General features: G+C 27.9%; 1 protein-coding gene and 1 long non-coding RNA gene across 2 annotated transcripts in view; one reads left to right on the top strand and one right to left on the bottom strand.

Moving 5' to 3' along the window:
• Positions 1–8,360, bottom strand: part of LOC102675760 — a 45,130-nt gene that overhangs the window by 5,186 nt on the left and 31,584 nt on the right. The window lies entirely within an intron of this gene.
• LOC116185051 lies at positions 4,591–5,412 on the top strand. Its single transcript, XR_004149776.1, has 3 exons — positions 4,591–4,664; positions 4,883–5,033; positions 5,114–5,412. It is a non-coding gene; the product is annotated as an uncharacterized LOC116185051 (long non-coding RNA).

The following is an 8,360-nucleotide window of genomic DNA, read 5'->3' on the forward strand; positions in this document are numbered from 1 at the left end:
GTTCAGCATACTTGAAAGCCCACTTCTTTGAAAGCTGACTATTTCCAAGAATTAGTATGTATAACAATGAACGCTTTTTATTACAGTACTTGAATTCAAATAACATTCCACTAAATTAACCAAGGCTTTCAATTACTTCAATTCAAACTGCTTGAGTACAAGTAACACGACTAATATGAATGAGGCTTATCATATTAAATGCATTCTCATCGTGTTCTTCCAATACAAGGGAAAGTAGGAAATAGACAGTAAATACAACAAATTCGGAGTGAACAACATGGAGAAAATGCTTTCTTCTTGGCGCGAAAATGGCATTCTGTCGATAAACGGAGCGTGAGTACTATATGTTTGCCAAAAGCAAATATCAAGATGGAAAGTAACTATGTCCCTATGAGACTTGGCTCGCGAGAACGAGCGTGTTTCGCGTGCAACGAGTGTCAAATCGAACAGAGATGCATGGAAACCATCAAGGCTCGCGCTCATTGGTCGCCTGTATATTGATTTTCAGCAAGAAAACGGTGAACTGAACTACCCTCAAAAGAGAGTAAACCTTTTGTGTCGTGCGCGTGCTTTCTCAACCATAAAATCAACCTCGCCTTCGATGCTGGCGAATATCCGTTTAAAACTTGGTACGTACTTGTTTGGAAACGTTTACGAGCAAAAATTCACGTATGAATCATTAAGATGCTCTAAAGTTATTAAATAATCGTGAAAAAATCAAATTTTCTACTATAATAATATCGGTAAAATATGCGTAATTTTAAATACTCATCAATTTGAATAGATAGTGATGGGAAAGAATATAGCAAGATTCGAACAAGACAAGATATGAATCCTTTACGAATATTATGAAAAAAAGGAGCGATAATTTTTTAAATGGAATCATACTACTAAATAAACTAATAAACATTACTTTTTAATAATAAATATTTGATTCTTCGAAATAAATTTGATTTGGATTTGATTGGATTAATTTCTTTCAGATTTGATTTAGATTTATAAGCATATAATTTGATCCTATCATTAGAGATTATCCCGAGAATCAATTCGATAAATTCCATGAACATTAACCAGCTTTTTTCCCAGTTCTTTTTAAATAGGAATCTTGATAACGACGTCGTTTCGTTCTGCTTTGCATCTTTACGATCAATAAAAAATCGTTCGTTTCGTTTCGAGAGAGTCGTTTCTCTCGAACGAGGACCGAGGATTATGAACTCTTCGAAGAAATTTATAATATCAATTATAATAATTTTTTTGAGGAAAGAAAAAAAATAATCACTCGACAATGTCGCGGACAGGCCGTTACTTTCGACTAGAATACAGTGAAACAATGCGGTTCTTATCGTAGACGAGAAAGGAAACCGTTTATCGCGGCGGACAATAGAAAGAGGAAGCCAGACTTGTATGTATTACGCGTTACATTTTACGTCCCACATGCATACCGAGTCTTGTAACGCGTTTGAAATGCGGTTGCATGTACAGGGTGTTAATACAATGCTATACTTTGGATTGAATATCTTAGAAATCAAAACAAATGCAAAAGTTGATGTATAAACATGCAGATTGAAATTTATTGAGTTGCAAATGAGTGAAGTTTGCATTAAATGAAATGGAAATAGAAGCAAAAACTTTTCACTTAATTATTTATAATTTAATAAATAAATAATTGACATTCTTGTAATAATAGATTATATATTGAATGTTGATTTGTTAGACTTATTTAGAAATTTATTATAAAAATATTAAATTTGATATTATAGATTAAATTTAAAATTTTCTTACCAAAAAATTATAGAAATCAGAAGGATAATATCAAAAATATTAGATATTAAATACAATTAATTAAATATCATGAAGAAAATATGAAGAATTAAATATATTTTAACTACTAAATGCTATTAGAAACGTTATTAAATATAAATAATAACACTATCTATGTAAAATACGCAACATATATAGTGGAACAAAACATGATTTAAAATGTCGCAATTCAAAATGCATATTTCAGTCTTGTATAAATTAGAATATCAAAATTACTACATTTTGTTAAAAATGAAAAATTAAAATCTATTTTTTTTCAATATTACTTGGTAAATAATTTGTTTATAATTCCATAAATAATTTTCGATTATTTTTCAAAAATATACATTGTTTTGATACATACCTGATATATAATTAAGCAATCAAAGAAAAATTTTTCATTTATGATAAAATGCAATGCGATATTAATTCAAATTTCAAAATGGCTAAAAACTGTATAAATATTTCGAGAAAATAATTTGGTGAAGATGCAATGCCACGCAATAAATTATTTTCACTGGTTTCACGGATGTGTCGTTTAACTCGGGATGGTCGATCGTTCGAAGATAATTTCCGTACATGAGGGAGACATAAAATTTAACGCGAACCTTGGTACACGATGAACCGTTGAGAAGAACCGAGGGTGAAAATGCAGACAAACTCGTAACGTTGAAGTTTTCTGTGCTTTGGAGAGTCAGCCAGATCGTACGATAAACGACGTAAAAGCATGGAGGAATTTATTGTCGCCTTTATGAACACCCGCGTATTTCATCACATCAAATAAAAATGCATAAACTTGTTCCATACATAAAGCTTTTTTCACATGACGATATAAGTACACTCGTCATATTCGTATGATGAATATCAATATATATCTAACTCGATAATCAATATAAAAATTCAATAACATAGTGTAAATGGCGCTTTATGATATGTACATATAATGGATACATGAGATTGTTATCCATTGTCATAAAAATATGGAAACTTTGATTAATTGGATTTCTAATCTAATTCCAAAAATAATTTTAAGCGACATTTTCTTTTGTAAAAACTTTTATTAACAAAAATTATTAACTAGTAAGAAAAAATACTGACCAATCATAGAGCACATAGATTTGTCCAATCATGGCAGATATTCAATGCTGTGGCTTAATGCCTATAAGCTCTGTGATTGGTCAGAGAATTTTTGTTAGTAACTCGTTAGCAAAGCAAAACGAAAGATTTTAAGCAAAGGAAAATATCAGTCTTATTAAGCTTGTATATACATAAATTAGTATTCATTTTATTAATACACGATTATATTGTATGATGTGTTGTAGTGATTTTTGTAAAAGAAGCTAAGTATCCGTTATGTATAGATATACTATACTAACAAAATTAAACAGCCCATAAAGTATACATTGCAGATTCAAAAAGCAGTCAAGTGAGCAAATAGTTTTTTGATTTTATTTGTACGATTATCAATGTGATTTAAACTTATTGTTCAATAGCATTATACATGAATCAGAATGATTCGAACAAAATTGAAGAAGAAATTAGAAAATAACCTAAAAGAAAGTACTAACAATTGAAATATTTTTATACGAAATAGTTTTCAATTCTTTGCCGTAGCATATTGTTATAAAAAATCTGTAAAAATATTTTTCAAAACAAATATTTATCATTCAACAAAATCAACATTATCATCATTTTTAATTGGATCAATTGAATTTCACAATTGTAAGTATAATGTATTTAACCTAACCTAGCTATTTTAAAGTTTAGAAAATTGAAAATTGATTTTCTTTATATCTATTATATATTTATATCATTAAAATATAAATATATGTAATTTATAATCATATATCAAAAGTTTATTACGATTATAATATATTTTTTAAATCAATCAATGGTATTAATTATAACCTTCATTTTTTTCAATATTCAATTATTTAAATATTGTTCAAATTTATTTTTAATTCAATCTTAAATATTTTGGATATATCCAAAAGAATTTTAATATTCGGTTTAGATTATTATTCAGATTATTATATATTCAGATTTTCACAGATAGGTCTATAAGAATTAAAGATGACTCTTAAGTTTTGTTCGTATAGATGCAACGATCGATAAGCATTAACAATAAGGTTTCGAAGAACGAGGAAGTCGATGCATTGTTATAAGCCTCATTCTTCATGATATATCTTATCCGCGATGAGAACGATTAACGATGAATTTTTCGAAGATTACACCGGTATTCTCTGTCGATTCGACGGATTGCATTGGATACCGTTGATGTATAAACAGTCGCATACACTAATACATACATACATACATACATACATATATATACGTTTGAAGCAAATTGCTCGCGTCCACCAGTGTTTACATTATTTCTTCATTTACATACGCGCCGGGCGACCTATTCAGTGACGATGCACATAGGATACATTCCTTGAAAAGAGCTTACAAAGCAATGGCGTATTTATGAGGCAACACAGGTTGAATTTATTACCATACAGAGAGAGTGTTCAACTGGACAACGTTAGAAATATTTCCGTTGTTTCTTGTTTTATAATAAGAAATCTTTAGTAGATGTTACTTATATTATAAAGATATTTTTTTTATTTTTTTTGAATCAAAGATAATTTTCGTTTTAAATCATCTCTAATTAATTTAAATAATTTTTCAAAGTAATGATGGATAAAAGACATTATATATTGAAAGTAAATTAAACATTTTTCAAAAAATAGCGATTAAAAAAACTTTATATTTAAAATAATTTTTTGTTCCAGAATTGATCAAGTGCCAATTAAAAAGAATTGAAAATTTATTTCACAATTACAATGATATATTAATAAAAAACATTTATTTAAAATATGGTAAGTGAATTTATTAATTAAAATAATAATTCTTTAAAATATTTTAAAAATAATTGTTTGAAATAATATTTTATACTTATAAACTTTTATTTAATAAAGAAAAATCAAATAATTATGTTAAATAGTACTTAAATTGCTACAAAAATAAATTACTACAATTAATCATTTAAGATAGTTGAAAAAATACTTCTACATATATAAATATATTTTTATTTCAGATCTTTATCTGGCGGCAAATGAAACGGCATATGTGAAGCTCTTTTCGATAAAGTATTAACGGTTCGTAGATGCAATTAACCACTGATTTTTCCATAACGAACTAAAATTAGAAATTCAAATTGATTTTTTTTCTTCTTGCTGCCAACCGAGGTAGAAAAAAAATATTGCATCGTTTCGACCGTTTACCGCCACGAATTACGATTGATTCTTATATTTTTTTCTATTAATAGCTGCTGCAACTGTATTACAATCAAACCAAGCAGAATTACTGGTCAATTTTCTCCGGAATGGAATGATTTCGCAATCGTTGCGGAAGGTGATGGCAGTCTAGGGTCGACGACCACGATATTCACGTGAGACGATCGTTAGACGTTCCATAGGAGCATTTGTGTCGAAAAATGAATCAAATTTATCATATAATTGAAATAAATTAACTCTAAATTAATCTTTTTATGTTCAATGTTGCGAATATAGAATATGATACTTTATTTAGTTATTAATATTTCTTTTTGGCGAAACATATTTCTTTATTCTATGTTACATCTTCTTTACAAAGACATAAATATATATTTTTATTATTAATATAATAATTAATAAAAAAGAATTTTTGGAAATTATTTAAAAAAAGAAATCCAATATTGATTTTAATGAAAATATATATTGCAAAGGACATTATTTTAAATTTTTTCTTTTCAAGAAGATATAAACGTTAATACAACTACCGAATACTTTTCTTATTTTTCTTGAAAAGAATTTGATTCCAAAAAGATTGAAATATCTCGTCTAGCATTTTGAAATATCTAAGAAAAGAGAAGTTTTATGATTTTCATTATGACATCTGTTTAATAGTTTATATTTTCAATCATATTTCTTAATTTAAAATAAAATGTACATATACATCATAATTTTTAAACTTTTAATTTTTCCTTTTAAAGCATACTTCTAATTTTTACAATAACCTTTAAAAAAAAATAATAACTAACATTTTTTTAAAGCTTTTGAAATTTAAAACGTATATATATCGTTTCACATTATTTAATTATGAAATTTAAAACTCAAACAATGCTATAATGATTCGATCTAATACAAAGGGAACCGTGTAAACAAAATTTCCAAATTGTCGACCTATTTTTGACCAAGAACGGTTTATATTACAGACAAGTATCGCTGACGAGTATCAACAAATCGGCGATAATACTGATATTGCGAATTCGAGATTCGCTGATTCAGCGAATAAAGGTGCACGGTTACGATCATGTGGCATCGTTTTTAAACGCAACACGATTCTTTACAGAAAAACAATAGCTTGTTTGCTTTTTCCCTCCCCGCTCGATTATGCAACGTGATTCTGCTATCACGGTGACGATCCGTTATCATTGTAAAGCTTCCAAGAATTTGTCGCTATAATTGTTCTTCAAATTATTTGTTTTAATACTCTCTCTCTTGTTTTGCTCTTCCATTGCATGGAACGTTTACTTGTTTCGACGACGTTTAAAATACATGCTGTTTGTATAGCGAAGATTCGGTAGTGTGTTTGATAAGCGGTTTTATCAATACAATTTTTAAATATTACGCTTGTTGTGATTTAGATAACCGTCGAGACGCGCAATATGTACGTAAATCTTCCTTCACGCGGAACTCGGGTATGCGATACTCGTTCTTTTGCATAACAATTCACGATCCACGTGTGATACGTATATCTGGATCACGAGATATTCGACGCAGTATCTAATTTAATACGATATTATCCTCGTTCAATATATTCATTGCCGATGACGTGAACGTACGTGTAAAAATTTTCTATCTTACGATCGTGTCATAAATTTTCTTCCAAGAAATGTAAAAGAGTTTTGAGAAATGTTCAGTTTTCTATTTGCATACGAATTCAGTACGAATTGTTATTAATGTATATATATTCATGGGATAGCTTTGGGAGAAAGATGGATTCTGGAGAATAAAAGAAACATAAAAATTTACTTATTAAATTATAAGCAATTTGAAGTTTTTGTCTCTCACACCATCGTGCAACTAGTGTGCATGCTATCATTTATTTCTACGTATATTTCGTCGGCCATTTTGATTCAAAGAAAATCGTTAGTAAAAGATCGATCGAAAATATGTACGAGGAAATAGCGATTTTGAATTTTAGACGAAGAAATCTTTATCTAAATGCTTTTATAATTACACGTAATTTTTGTTATCACATTCTCCATTAATTTCGAAAATATATAATTAATTTGGAAAAGCCATGACATTAAATTTTATTACATCCTGCATCATAGAATTGCGATTTACAAATCATTGTGTGAAAGAGACTTAAGTAGTTACCGCTTATATACAGTGGTGCTTGATTAAATTTTAATGAAAACTGCATTGTTTTTTAATGATCCATCTCCACTTTCGCGAGCCTCAATGCCTGTTCACAGTAGATAAGGAAAAAGAATAGATGTAACTAGAGGAAATAGAATATACACAACATGAACATATACATGTCAAGAACTGCAAGAACGGCACTTTAAAGAGATGCTGCAACAGGAAAAAATAATCATAAGATAAAGAAAATTAAATTTTCTATTATTAATATTCAAATTAATATGAATAGTTATATTATATTGTATTTTGAGTGCAAGAATTTCAACAATTTATTGCATTTAACATAAGGTATGAAAAAAAAATAGAGAAATTTTCTTGATATGATTATTTTTCTTTCTTGCAACATCTTTTTATAAGGCTAGATTTTTGAAATAGATAATTATATTTAAATATTTTCACTTTTTTAATTAATATTATAGATTTAAGATATTATAAATTAAATTTTTTTTTGAAATAATATTTATAATTCAGTCTTTTGGACATATATTTTATTGCTCTCACAGAAAGTGCAACTTAGATATAAATGAAAACTAGACAATATTCTAGAGATATTGAGTAAGACTTTTTGAGTAGATAATGTGATAAATATCTTTGGCCAATTTAAATAACTTAGATTGCTAATATCAACTCACAAACACTACAAACACTATTTTAAAATGAATATTTCATTGAAACATATATAATAAAACAATACTTCTTACCATTATCATACCACAATATATCAAAATCAAACTAAAATCTTCTATTTTCAAATATAAAAAGTAAAACATAATCTTTATTTTACATTTCATCCAGACAGAAAATTTTATTTGCTAATTCATGAAAATTTATTAAATTTAATCATCAAACGAACGGATAGCTGAAGATTCAAATAGCATCTTGATTACAGAAAATATTTCAATTTCAAACTTTCTTCAATTCTATCAATCTACTATCGTAATAAATTTTTCAAAAAAAAAAAATATATATATATATCACGTCTCATCTAATTTGCCAACGATCACACCGTAAAGAGGATTTCACGTGGAAGATCGATGAGCACGGTCGATGTCGCGATGCACAAAGAGACGAAGAAAAAAAAAAAAAAAGACCAGTGTACACACG

This window comes from Apis dorsata, unplaced genomic scaffold (assembly GCF_000469605.1).
Source record: "Apis dorsata unplaced genomic scaffold, Apis dorsata 1.3 scaffold_89, whole genome shotgun sequence".
In the NCBI taxonomy this organism is placed as follows: domain Eukaryota; kingdom Metazoa; phylum Arthropoda; class Insecta; order Hymenoptera; family Apidae; genus Apis; species Apis dorsata.